Source organism: Struthio camelus, chromosome 13 (genome assembly GCF_040807025.1).
Source record: "Struthio camelus isolate bStrCam1 chromosome 13, bStrCam1.hap1, whole genome shotgun sequence".
Classification (NCBI taxonomy): Eukaryota; Metazoa; Chordata; class Aves; order Struthioniformes; family Struthionidae; genus Struthio; species Struthio camelus.
In genome coordinates, this window is record NC_090954.1 from 3384669 (window position 1) to 3398563 (window position 13895).

At 42.4% G+C, this 13895-nt stretch overlaps 1 protein-coding gene across 5 annotated transcripts in view; it reads right to left on the minus strand.

Annotated features, from left to right (window-relative positions):
- Positions 1-13895, minus strand: part of FSTL4 (follistatin like 4) — a 359281-nt gene that overhangs the window by 224853 nt on the left and 120533 nt on the right. The window lies entirely within an intron of this gene.

Here is a 13895-nt window from a genome sequence, read left to right on the forward strand (position 1 = left end):
CTCAGTGCTATCCCCATTTCGCACAGGAGAAAGGTTACTTGCTGTGATAAAGTTAATACAGTGACTGTTAAAGTAAAAAAAACACCTAACATTCAACATAAATTCGATATAAAATTCTGAAATTTGAAGATATATATGTGCAATTAACAAAGATACTTCAAATTCCTGTTAATTTCACAATTGGGTGAATAAGATTTGGATTATTTTTGTATCCCGCATCCTCAGCTATAAGAATTAGGCTCCAGATAGCCAAGACACGTCTCAGGGCCTGCAACCTTATTTAAGCCAAATTATAGCATTTACTTATTGGTTACAGTCTGACTTGATGTAATAACTTATTGATGACATAAATACAAATCCAATAAATACGTATACTCAGCACGAGTACTGCTGCTGCGGGACAAAGCGACACAGCACCAGTAACTAAGGAGCCAGCCTCTGCTTGCTTCTGTTTCAGATCCAAAGTGCCTATTTTTCCACTTAAAACTTGTGTTAGATCAATTGATATTTCTTTCCCTTTAAACTTGTATCACTAAAATCACGACAAAGGCACAGAATAGCAACTGAATGAGGTTGGCACATAGAGAAAGTAAAGCATATCAAATCATGCAGGCTAATATAGCCCTAGGAATCAACAGAAGTATTTTTAACCACTCTCATAAATCTCCTCTTTGCTTCTGCTACTGGAAGTACCGGAATAAATGGGTCTCTCAGGCACCAGAGTCAAATTCATGGTGTTTTGGTTTGCTTCTACAGAAGGCTGAGAAAGAGGTCCTACGGCACCATGGGACACGGCGAGTCGGCGACAGAGCCAAGGTTCACAGCTTTCAGTACACCACCCTTCTGCGTTCTTAATCTTGAAAGCAAAATACAATCTCCAAAAACCGATACCAGAAGCGGCTTCCTGTGCATTTTCTTCTCCCAGTGGATTCACTAAAACATGCTACAAATTAATCCAACTTACTACAGAGAAGAGCTTTCTTCACCCCATACTGAAAAAAGAAACACTCCCCAAAAACTACCAGCAGAGCTTAGGAAGATCCCTTTCTCGGTCCCATGAATTAGACATACCCTCCTTTTTTAACAGGATTTCACAGGCTCAGTTTCTTGGATGTGACCTGATAGTACTGCAGAGCCATTTTAGCACAGGCCACGACTATTAAAACGTCCACGTGCATTTGCTTACTGTATTTCCAAGTAATTCGGAGCCTGCACCCCTGTCTCCCTCTGAGGCCTGCGTTTTCCTTCCAAGTGAAGCGACACAGATTAGGCTTGCCTAAGAAAACACGAAGAAAAGCTGCACTCTGGTTTTGGAGCATATTCTGCTACTCTAAGTTGCTTGCCTTTTTTTTTTGTTTGTTTTTAAATCTTCTTTAATGTATGCACATGATTTTAATTATTCGGAGCTCAGCAGAGTCAACAGGGCTGGATCAGCAACAGCGACAAACTCCCAGCACCAGCCAGCAGTGACAAGCCACAGCACATCCAGACCAAAACCGAGCAGAGACCTAAGGGATTCACTACCACTCCGTAAGGGAAAAGCATGTTACGACTATAGGGTTACAGGAGGTCGACATTTGTGCTAGTATTATGAAGTTGAATATTATGAAAATTAGTTTTAAGTAGATTTTATCACAGAAATCATATCAGCTTTGGTGATGTTCACACTCTAGTGATGTTTTCATATGTTTTCTTCCTACCAATGGATGTTAAAAAAAAAAAAAAAAAGAGAAATCTTCAGGGAAAAAATACCCAAGAGCATGACTGAAGAAAAAATTATTACTTTTTAAGTTCTTCTACCAGAATTAATTCCTACTAAATCCTAAATGGGGTCTTGGGACAAGAAGCAAGAGAAGAATCGCAGCTAAAACACTCATGGCTCTGCGAGAGGCTCAGTGCTCAGCAGGAAGTTTGGGACCTGACCTCGCTGCATTCAGCTCCCACGAAAGCAGTCACCTGCTCACCACGCCACCCTTGTCCTCATTTGGAATAGCCTAACCGTCAGATAAGATCTAGCTCCGGGTAAAATAACATCTCTGAGATCGCTTGTGCCAAGACAGCCCTACATGTTCGCAAGCTCACACGCCAACACGAACCACCACGAGCCACCACGCTTCGTGCCACCAAAGGGAGAGGGGCTCCTCAGCAGTAACTCCTCCTTACCCCCTTAATTACCTATAGATTTGAACCCAGAACCCATGTTATGGAGAAGAAACCATCTTATCACTTGTCCAGGGCACATCCCACCAGGCTGGCCACAGGCCAGCCAGGTCCCTGAGCTACCAGCAACACACTGCCATGGGGACCACCTCATCAAGCACTTTGCTCCTGAGAGCAGCCAGCACCACAGGCATCATTGCATGGGTGCAGGAGGACCACGCTACCGCAAAAAAATAGGAAAGGGGAGCCAAAAACTGCCACGGTATGTTAAAAATTAATATTACCTTTACCTAAAGACATTGTCTTCCCGGACCCCAGCGTGCCCAGCTGGCCCCTAATGCTACAGCTAATTTGTAACATCTGTTAGTTAAAAACAAAGTAGTAGCAAAAAAAGCAAACCATCAAGTCCGAAGTCTAAAAAACAAAGTACATAAAACATCAAGTATAAACATGCCACAGCCTCAGATTCCACTGATATCCCACCACTACAGTACACCCCCAAAGCCTTCACTTCCAGATTAGCACCATTCACTACATTTTCTGAAGTGCTACAGTCAGTTGGCATTTCATTACACGATCTGCATCAAAACTGTCATTATTTTTTTCCAACCAAAGGTGGGGGGGAAGAAAAAAAAAAAAAAAAAGGAAAGAAAGGCAAGGGATATAAGGAAGGGAGACCTGAAAGTCACTTTATCGTAATAGCTGGCAAACATACATAATTAGATTTTGATAGTGAGTAAAGAAAATTGACTGTGTTTACAGTAATTCTAAATCAGCAAATTCCGCTCCAGAATGAAGTGATGGAATCCAGTATCTGAAGTTTGCTGTCAATGTTCTAGACCTGACAAACGGCTCCTGTGCTCAGAAGCTTGCCTGGTTTCCTTCTATCTCCATTGGCCTAACAGAAGATATAACTTCTCCCTACAAACCTTGACTTTCATATCCTAGCAACTGACAAATAACGGGCATAGAGAACACTGATTTTTATCATGCCTTTAAATAGAAAACTCATGTGTTCTCTCCAAGCACTAAACCTTACATAAAACAAAAAAAAAAAGAAACCCACAACACCCTTCAGCTTTCGAGAATTTTTCCAGTAGCTCACAAATACGTTCATGGAAACCTCAGATCTTTCTGTCATAAGGCATGCCTCAAAGGAAAATGATAGTGCCATCTGCAGCACCAGTAATCTTTTCAGTAATTAAAAAGAAATACTAGCGTAGTTAATATTTGTAGGAAACAACATTCATCTTTACAGCAGCAGCTGTAGCAACACACGATGAGAAATCTATTTCAATATGGACATAGATGATGTTTAGCTTCATCTTTCTTCATGAAGGAGGCAAAACCCTCCACTCCTCCCTTCTCATGAGTAATTTAAAATAAAAGACTTTGAACTTTTCTGTGTTTGAGTTAGCACAGGTCCCAGCTTTAAAAACTGTTAGCTCTATTAATTCCATCTCATTCTCGTTTATAAGACCTGGCAGCTTTACAAACATGTTGCAGATGGGATTTTGCAAAGGTGAGCTAGAAATATCCTTCCCTTGCCCAGTTGTAAACGCAACAGAGCAGCTCTGCCCAGCTCTCTTAACTCCTTAGCGCCCTAAAACCCTTGGAGCCACCGAGGTCACCCTGCCCCTTCCTCAAAGCCTAGTGGTGGCCAGTCAGCGCTGCCTTGCCAGGCTTTGCAAATGCTGATCAGAGGAAGCTCCTCCCAAAAAATCAAAAAGTTGGGCTCCAAATCTGCAGGGGGCAGATCTTAAGCTTGCAAAGAAGCATTTCTTTGTTTTACAAAGGAAAAAAAACGTAATGCCTAAATTAAGTGAAATATGCTTACCTCCCGTTGACAAAGAGCAGCTGGACAGTAACGGTTCTCCCACCAGAGCTGTCTTTAGACAGAATGCCATTAACACCCAGCCTCTCTGCTGAACAGTGCATCAGCAAAAGTGACACACACGTGTATGTATACATATATATACACACACACAAACATACACACTCTCCATCTCTATCTATCCCCTCCCATTCTCTTTTTTGTTTTGCTGAGTTTCTTGAAAGAAACTATATTGCTGTTTTGAGAGAATTCCTGTTGGCCCTTGGGAACACACCAGAAGAACGAACAGTAGGTTTTGTTTAAGGAAGGGCTCAAACTTCTTGTTTGAAAACCACAGATATAAATGGCAACTCTGAAAATGGGAGCGTATGGTTGCAGTACTAAGTAGATGTTAGTTTCTCCATGCGAAGTAAAATTTTTTTTTTTTTTTTTTTTTTAAGTAAATTGGGTACTTTTAGTGACCTATATTGTGCTCCTATTGTTAAATGGATACAACAAAATGTAGTTCAATTATGTCATTCCAACTAATTGCTGTGATATCTGACACTGAAAACAATCCTTCAGTTTCCCCAAATAAAAAACTCCATAAAATTGAATTCTAACACTGCATAGTATTTAAGTTAAACAAAATACATGCGGAAATAATCAAACCTTGTATTTTACTGCATTTACTACAGATGTAATTACTTGATACAATCCAAGTGTTACTGAAACATTCTTACAAATTACTTAAGCTTTAAAAGGACCAGGGAAAGGAATGCATGGATATTAACGCTGAATTGGCCAGGAGAGAATCCCAATAACCTGACAGCCCTTTCACATCACTTTCTCTGATGAGTCCATGCACCTGTTTCTGAGAAGATTTGACTCACTTTGTGGAATTTAGCTGGATTTCTAATCTACACCAAGGTCCTGGCCACTCTGCTCGCAAGACCAGCACTGCAAGCCACGTGCAGGAGCTACGCTGGGTCTACAGCCTGGCACCGCAAGCGGACAAAGGCTCCTTGATTTTCAGAGCTTACTGGTAAAAGTCTGTGTTCGTGCGTGCACATTCAGCAAGGGAGAGCAGAGCTATTTCCACGATGAGACAAATCTCTCACCCTCAAGGGAACGAATGAGCATCATCTCGTGAAATAATCACATCGTAGCTTCTACCTGCTGGAGAGGAAGCGGGGTGAAAGAAAAGGCAGAAAACTGTAATTATTATTTTTTATAATACTAGAGAGCGCTCAGTTAAAGACGCCTGAAAGATAATGGGGTCATCTAATCAGACAGAATACAGCTTAACTATAATAAATAAGCACTGATGAATACGCTTTCTCTGTAGAGTGAATTATAATGCCCGATACACATATCAGCAAGGATTTGTTCTGATGATGTTATTTGTAGCGGGGGAACATTAAAGGGTGGCAAAGAGTCATTTCCAGTATGTCGAATACTCAAACAGAAATCTTTTTGAAGTTCACTCAAAACCTGATTACTTCTCTACCATTTCCACACTTCCCAGAGACATGCTTGAGGAAGCTTCAGTGGTAATTGCAAACTCCGTGACTATATTGAAAATGCCTCCTAAGCAATGCTTCTAATCCAGCTGACCTGTTTTGAATACATACAGACACATCCAAATGGAAACCACCAAGCTTTGGGGGAGGCATTTATTTTATTACCAAAAGGAAAAAGAGAGCACTTGCTGCTGTCTCTGCTCTTTTACTGCTACCTTCACGTAAGGTTACCTCATAATTAAGATGCCTTTTAGTACTGCAAGCATTCGGGGCCTTAGGGATAATTTATCATGCTTGTACAGGCTTTGCTTTATGCCCCACACTATGCCTTATGGTAAGGATTTGCTCCTTACTTGTTTCGAGACCAACGGACTCCTGCAAGCTGTCGCCGACATACACTCAAGCATTCTGCAGCCCAAGATGGCCTGGCTACCCTGTCACAAGGGCAGAAGTGACCCCACTTTTATAACAACATCATAAATCGTCTCTCTTCACAAACCTTCCTATGACTCTGGCTGCTGAGGCTCACGTGCCAACCCCAAGCATCAGGAACCCTGCGCGCTCACTCTTCCAGCTGTCCAGAGCAGAGAGACTGCAAGCTCTTCCCCTGGACAGACCCGTTCACAGGCTCACCCACTGGCTGCTGCTAAGGTTTAAAGCATTCTTCTACAGCTAGCATGACAGAGTTTGGTAGCTATTAGAGGTTCCCACAGGTAGTTATCTATTGTTATTTATCATCTTAGTTATGATCTTAGTTATCTATTGTTGAGCATTTCCCTCCCTAATTTCATCTTAAGGTATATAGTGGCCCTAACATACTTTCATATGTTTATGGAGAGGAGCCTCAACTCTGACCCTGGAATGAAAACAGCATTACTATTTTCACCATCTAGAAAAAACCCAAGTCCTGAATGGGGCACACTGGTTAAGTCCTGTCAACATCTTCCTCAGCTCAGGGTGCAGAAATGCTCACCTCAAACACTCAGCAGTACATCTGCTCTAATTGCAGCAACCCTCTCTTTTGAGGAACTGTTGTTTTTCCTTACAAACGTCTTGAGCAACAGATCATCCTTCATTGATGCTTGTGCCAACGGAGTTGGACGCATTGATAACAGCCAAGAAGCTGCACGGTGCTGCTTCCAATTTCTAGCTTCGCTGACTCTATTCCCTGGGAAGAAAGTCTGCCACAATGTTGATTTTGCTAAAAGAGGACAATAAACCTTAAGTGTTTAGTGGGTAATAAGGAAGAGTTAAAAATGAAATAAGACTATTAGACAATTTAGGAAAACCAATAATTTTGGAAGATAAATACAGGAAAAGAATGAGCGAACAATTTGGAAAATAAAACAGGAAGTACAATAACGACAAACCTAACTTTTAAGTAATTCAGAGAAAAATATTATTCTTTGAAATGTTCAAATATGAAAAATAGAGGAAAAGTGTCATATTACAGATAATTCACATTATGGAATGTTAATGGGAGAAGCAAGACAAATAGAAGAAGGGCGCATCATATAACATTGTCACCTACTTTTGTGACTGCAATGAAAAACTAAATCGAAATCTTGTAAGAAGTGACATTTTGAAAAATTTCCAATTCTGCAGATGCAACAAGCTTGGAAAACGTGGCACTTTTTTCTTTACTTTTTTGTTTTCCAGGCAAGGGCATAACTTTCTGCAAAGAGATTTGCTGGCTGGATTCAGCTGCGACCTTTCTACCAGCTATTGCAACACAGCGAACCACATGAACGGACACTTACTAATAAACCCAACAGAGAGGCCAATATGATGGAAAAGCCAGTATCCATCTCTTGCTTTTAGGTAGAACAGATTCTGAAGACTTTGGGTCCAGAATCACTTTTCACATATACTACTTTCCTTTTGGTAAAGCATGTTAATGGATGAGTTTCATAATACGTGTCATATAATTTTAATCTCAATTACAGAATGCAGCTGTGCCTGGGAGTCAGCCCTACTCCATGTCATACCTTTGGGTTCACTTTAGCACACAAGACATTAGAAAAGTTCAACAGAAAGAAGGCACATTATTACCTCATCAAAACTGAAAGAGAGTAAAAGTAACAAAAAGACACATCTCCTGGGAGGGAGAGGTAAAGGCTGGAAATGGCAAGGAGGAGGAGAAGACAAGGTATACTGACTATTCTCACACTACTCTCTAAGCACGTGTAACACCAGTCCCTTCCATCCCACCTCACGAGGAAAACAACTGGTTCTAGCAACGGTTATGATTCCCTACAGTTATATGCAAAACAACGAACTTCTGTAATATTCTTCTAAAGATCTCATCAAATGCAAACAGTATGGTGTGGATAAATAACTACTGCCTTCTGACAAACAAGAAAATATTTATGGAAGGCTATTAAACTTGTATTACTTATCTCAGAGACTGGAGCAGTTTCAGAATAGCCAATCAGCTCTACTAACTAAATACATATTTACATATGCTTTAGAAAGCTGTTTATTTACCCAATGGACCAAAATGGCTTATTCATTCTATTCTGGTTCTATTTTGGTCTATTCAGTACAGTAAATGTGCAGTTAGTATAATAAAAAGTCTTTTAGAAAAGTAATTACGTTACCTAACACACAGTAGATTTTTCTTTTCCAAATACCAAGAACAACTGGACCATTTCACAGGCTCATAATTTCTTATTAAAAATATACTGACACACACTAATTACAGAGTTGAAATCTTGTTTAGAAACCTAAAGCCTGAAAGGAACATTTCCAAAGAGGAACCTCCTGAAAAATAATAAGTTAAGCACAATATTTGCCAGGGAAACACGGGAACGGTACCATAATAACCAGCCACCCCTAAATGGTTCATTCTCCACCTCCTACAGGATTTCATGAGAACTCGATGCGGTGGATGACGGTAACGGGCCCACACCTCAGTCCTGCAAACTGCTGATACTTTCAGCTGCTACTGTGACAAAGTTAGGCACCTCAAGGAGAAGATACAAGCACAGCATTAGTGCCATCCCTGCTGTAAATCACAGTGCTTCAGTTTGGGCTTGGGATTAGACACTCATGAATTACTGCCTTGTAATTACTTCTGCCAAAAGGGCAGAAATTACTGCAATCACTTCCCACCTGGGACCAGCCTCTCACTGCAGGCAGGCAGCTTCGCACTGCTGCAGAGGCACACCGCGTCCTACGGCCAAGACATCTAGCCAGAGGGAAACCTCCCCGCGTGCCTAACATCATCATGTCGGCTAAAGAGAGCAGGAGCTAAGGCTGCAGGAAAGGGTACGGCCGGGCTTCCCCAGGGCAGCAGCATCTAGGTGCTAAGTAGCCTGTAGGGACGATGGACAAGCACCATACGAGCCCTGATGGTACTACACGCTTAATGCCCAGCACCAGAACCACCTTCCAACAGGCTCATTCCCCTCAACGGTCCCAAGGGACCACAGCAAGGTGCCACTGGCCGTAGACACAACTGCAGCACTGGGGCCAAAGTGCTCGGCTGATCCAAGCTGTCTTAAATACTACGCTACGTTTGCCACAGGTAAAGCCTTGGCCACCCGGTTACAACTGCCCCAACTAAGAAGGCACAAAGAGAGGGTCATTTCTGTCTAATTTTATCTCTTACTTGGGCAGTGAGTTGAAGCTCAGAAAAATATTAACCTGATTGCTCTGCCTTATGGTTACAGCTCAGTTCAGAAAGAAATAGCATGTTGAAACCTAATCCAAGTCTATAACTGAAAACATACCACGCACTTATACATTAAACAAACAAGCAGGACATTTAAAAGTCATGACCCGAAAACCTGACAGAGCCCATAAGCTATCAAGACTTGAAGTCTGAGGAGATATTTACTTCGCTAATTTCTAAGATATGCTGAATAAACTGACTTGTTAGAGAGCATTTGCATATTCACACTACTGACATTATCAGAAACATCTGCTACTAGTTTTTCATTTAACCCTTACAAAGAAGCTTATTTTACTGCTGGTCTGGAAACTCGGCGTTTCCAAAGAACACGCACCTCTCCGTATTGCCTGCAAGCAACACGTGGCCTCTCACGTGGCTTCCAAGTCATTTCTGCCCTGACCTGCGTACCAACGCATTTGGTAAGATGGAAAGAAAACAAGCATTTCATCGCACAAGGCACGCAGCCCCCGAAACAGTCACAAACACGACTGCAAAACTCCCTCTGAATTTCAACCCGCCTGCCAAGGATGCTTAAGCCAACAGTGACTGACAGCTTGTCTAAAACCTGTTCTCCTCTTATTCTTAAAGACAGGTTGTCTTAAAAGCACAGTGCCAGTCGGTCCAATTTTACCAGCTCTGGAGGTCAGTGGGAGCTGGAAGAGCTTCCCCTGCGTGCCGCAGAGGGCTGCAGATGCAGCCGAGACGAGAGCCGCAGGTCAGCATGGCATCTCTTAAAAGACAGCCTACTTCACTGGAAAACGTAGGGAAGCTTTTAAACAGAAACTCCTCAGAAATAGATGCAGCAGAATTCACAGGGTAAATGTAAGCTGAGAACAATTAATTTGTTGCGTATCAAGTTGCATCATCTCTGAGAAAACAGGAATTTCATGCCTGTGGGGCTGAAGGGACATTAGGAGAGGAGAGGAAAAACGTTCAAGGGGCTATCTCAAGGGGAAGGAGAGACAGGTAATTTACAGGCTGTGGAGCACAGAGATTAGAGGGAGAGGTCGCGGGAGAGGGGGGGGAAAAAAAAAAAGAGATTTCCCTCTGGAATAAAACTAACATCTCTGTTAAGCCTGCACTGAAATCTGGGGGTTGGTCTGGAGCACAGGTCGTCCACCTTGGACAGAGAAGCGAGCAGCCTGGCACTGAGCAGTGCCACGACACGTCTCGTGCACACCTCTTCACTGCCAAACGCGAAGGACGTCCTTGACACGCCACGTTTGGGGAGCACCTTTCCAGTCAGACACGTGCACGCACACACAAAAGCAACCCTCCCACGCTTGGCTCCAGAGAGGTCCCAGGCTCACCTCGGGGAGCACGTCAGCGCTCAGCACTGCCTTGATGCTCTCTGCGAGTGCAGCAGCACCAAAAAAACCAATTTCTCCAATTTTACCATTCCTATCTTGTGTTTGATCGCTGTAATTTAGGATGGATATTACATCATGGAGTTGTTTTTGCTTGCCACACCAGCATATTTCTCAAAGCAACTGTGGCATCATTATACAAACATTCAGAGACTCCTCCTTATTCCTCGGGAGCTGTCCTACTGAGACAATTCATATACAAGTGGGTACAAAGAAGTGGTATCTTTTTTTTTTGCATGCTTTTGACTTAAAATTTTTGCACAGCCTAAAGCCAAAAGTCTGTTCAGTAAATTCTGATTTGCTGTTAACTGTTCTGAAAAGCTTGGTTGATGAAGTTGGCTTCATGGCTTCTTGGTCACAAGATTTAAGTCAGCAATTCATGTGTGATATAATTGGTTGTTAAAAAAAACAACCTAAATATCTCAAGTGATTGCAGTTTCATAAGAACACAGTAGTTTGAGGAACCTTCTGGACCATGCAGGCAGACGAGCACATCACATTATTGCACTTTGAGGATACTTTCGTGCACCACGCAAACTGCAGTAAACAAGCATTTTTGGGGGAGAACGCCAGGATCTTCTGCTAGCTTACTGTGAAGCAAACTGCAATCAGAGATTTCTGTGTCCAGTTTTAGGATGCGATACTGCTGTGCAATATCCACCCAGGGACACCAACTACCAGGAACACAGACGCCAGGAACACGATGCATTATTATTTTTTTTCTTTTCTTTTTCTGGTAACTTCCCTTTGTGTCCCAAGAGCTCATAAATCTGACTGAACTGCAGATCTCCCAGCCTGCTCAGGTTAGCGATTGGGAACTCCAAAAGAACCATCTTTAAAAATATCACCCCTACTTTCTGCTGAGGTGGCTTTCTCACCAGCCAGCCTGTGGTGGCCTGGGTGGACCTGGGGAAGGGCTGTCGCCACTGCGGTGCAAGCACTTCCGGCTGCAAGGTCTCCTGCTACCCAGAGCTCCCATTTCAACAGAGGGTTTCTGAAGTGCCACCTTGCAATCGCTGCCGTCGCCCTGCAGAGCCTGGCAGAAGAGTTTCCCCTCAATCACAGTGCATGAACGCAGCACAAGGGAGAAGGATCATGTTTGCTTTCTTGTTCAATCTGTCTCTCATGTTTTTGCTGTGTAACAACCAGCGTGATGCGACAACACGTCACGACAGCAAAGAAGCCAGCAGCACAAGCTGTTTATTCAGCTGCCAAACAGCACAGCTTATTCTGTTTCCAGATGGAAAAATACAGATGCCTTCGGACACATCCAGCCTCAAAATTCTGCATGGGGGATATGTATTTGTGAAGTATGATGGTATGGAATATATGTAAGTATTTGTTTGCACTCCCCTCTAAATCCTCACAAAGTCTCTTAGCTTTCTGGCTTGCCATCTCCTCCTTTCCTTTCTGCCCATCTAGGCCTGCCTGGCCTCCTTCTCTCTCTCAAAAAAATATGTGTATATATATTTATACCTATATATAAGCCTGTCTACAAGCTCCCAGTACCTGCTGCTGCTAGCAGCTGCCTGGCTTCTTGCTGCTCAAACAGTTTGTTTGTTTCAACTCCTTTGGATCCATTATCAACATGACGCTCCATCAAAGCGATATACTGAATATTGTATTTGCTTACTAAATGCTCATGCCCATTCTGCCAGGAACAGAAGTCATTCCTTCTTCTGCCCCAAAGTACTTAAATACAGAAAACAGTGTCTTAATTTTCAACAGCATTAAGTCTGCAAAACTTTTCTACTTCCAGCAGTAAACAGGTTTTCTAAGACAGCTGGATGTATTTCACACTGGGTTTCCTACAGCTACTGGCAAAGCTGGGCTAAACCATGACTGGATTTGCATTTTCAGAAGTACTCCATCTGAACTAAAAAATAAAAATAATTAAAAAAACACACAATTTGTAAGTCAGACATTACCACTAGAATCACCACTGTTTTAGAAAATGGCTCTGAAGTTCTCCGACTGGACTGTCATCGACTGCCCACACCGTTTGCAGCTCTTCCACCTTGCCTGGAGTTCCACGTCTGCGTGCACGCCGCAAACAGCCACAGGAAGATCGTCTAGTATCATCTGTATTACTGTTTAATTTACTACTGTGCCTAACATCAGATAACGATTTCATTATTTTGGGTTCTTCTTCCTTCCCATGGTTTTCCTTCCTCTGTTAGCTCTTGTCGCTTAAAATCAAGAAACACGTCAAGTTATAATTAAATGTCATTGCAGACAGATATGTAAGAAAGTGATTAACCTTCTTCCCCCCACCATTTGGATTAGTCTGACTCTAGAAAAAAATGCAAGCTAAAAATGTCTTTGACAGCTCCTAAAAAAGATCTTTATCTTCATTATTTCTACCTACTCCCCAGCCACCATTGCAAAACTAGGTACCCGCCACTGCATCTTGTATTTGTAAAATAACATTCAAGTGGAACGAATACAAATAATGCTGAAGGACTGCAGCTTCTCAAACTCAGAAAAACAGGAACTGAACATTACATTATGTTTCTGACCTAGTCAAATATCCTTCTCCAGTCGCAACAGATTGCGGCTCACTGACAGCATATGCCCTGAACAACCCAGAGATAATAAAAATCCCTATGAAAACAAACCCACTGAGATTGATAGAGATATGAACCTTCACTTTAGCAGACTGAGAAAATATTTGTTAAAATCTGTGCAATAAACAACAAAGAAAGAAATTATTCCTACTTGTGACCCTGCAGAACAGGTATTTGTAACGCGCAGCCTGTCCTTTGAACTTCGTGTGCCTATTACACGCCAGATGCGCTACGTGCACGCGGACAGGCACGGCAGGCTCGGTGCTGTTCAGCCTAACTTAAAACATTCCAAAGTCTGCCCGTTTTCTCAGGTCTTTTAAAGAGTCGGTGCTGTTTCTCCGAGTAGTTTTTAAACTGAGCTAGAACAAGACAACAATCAAGAACCATCCATAACCTCCAGTTCTTTTGCCAAGAGAATTATTTGACCTTCCAAGCTTTACTAAAATCAAAGCAACACAAAACTGCTAGATACGCTTTAGGCCAGATTCACTGTTCATCCTCATAGCAAGCCTGAAGTATATGCTGAAGATACAGCGAGAGTGTTTCTGAACATGCCAAAAGTGTATATAACATATACATACATACTGTTATGTTTGTGCAGTATCATGTTTTGGATGTTACGGGCATTAGCTGGTCTTGTTTGCTTGCAGCCTTCAAGGCTCTGAGAGACAGGACAAGAGTTCAGCAAGATCTGGGGAGCACAGCATTGGCCCTGACTGCTTTTAAAGAGCCATATGGGCATAGCTACTGATGTGGGTGGGTTTTGACCAGGTCATAAGGAACAAAAGT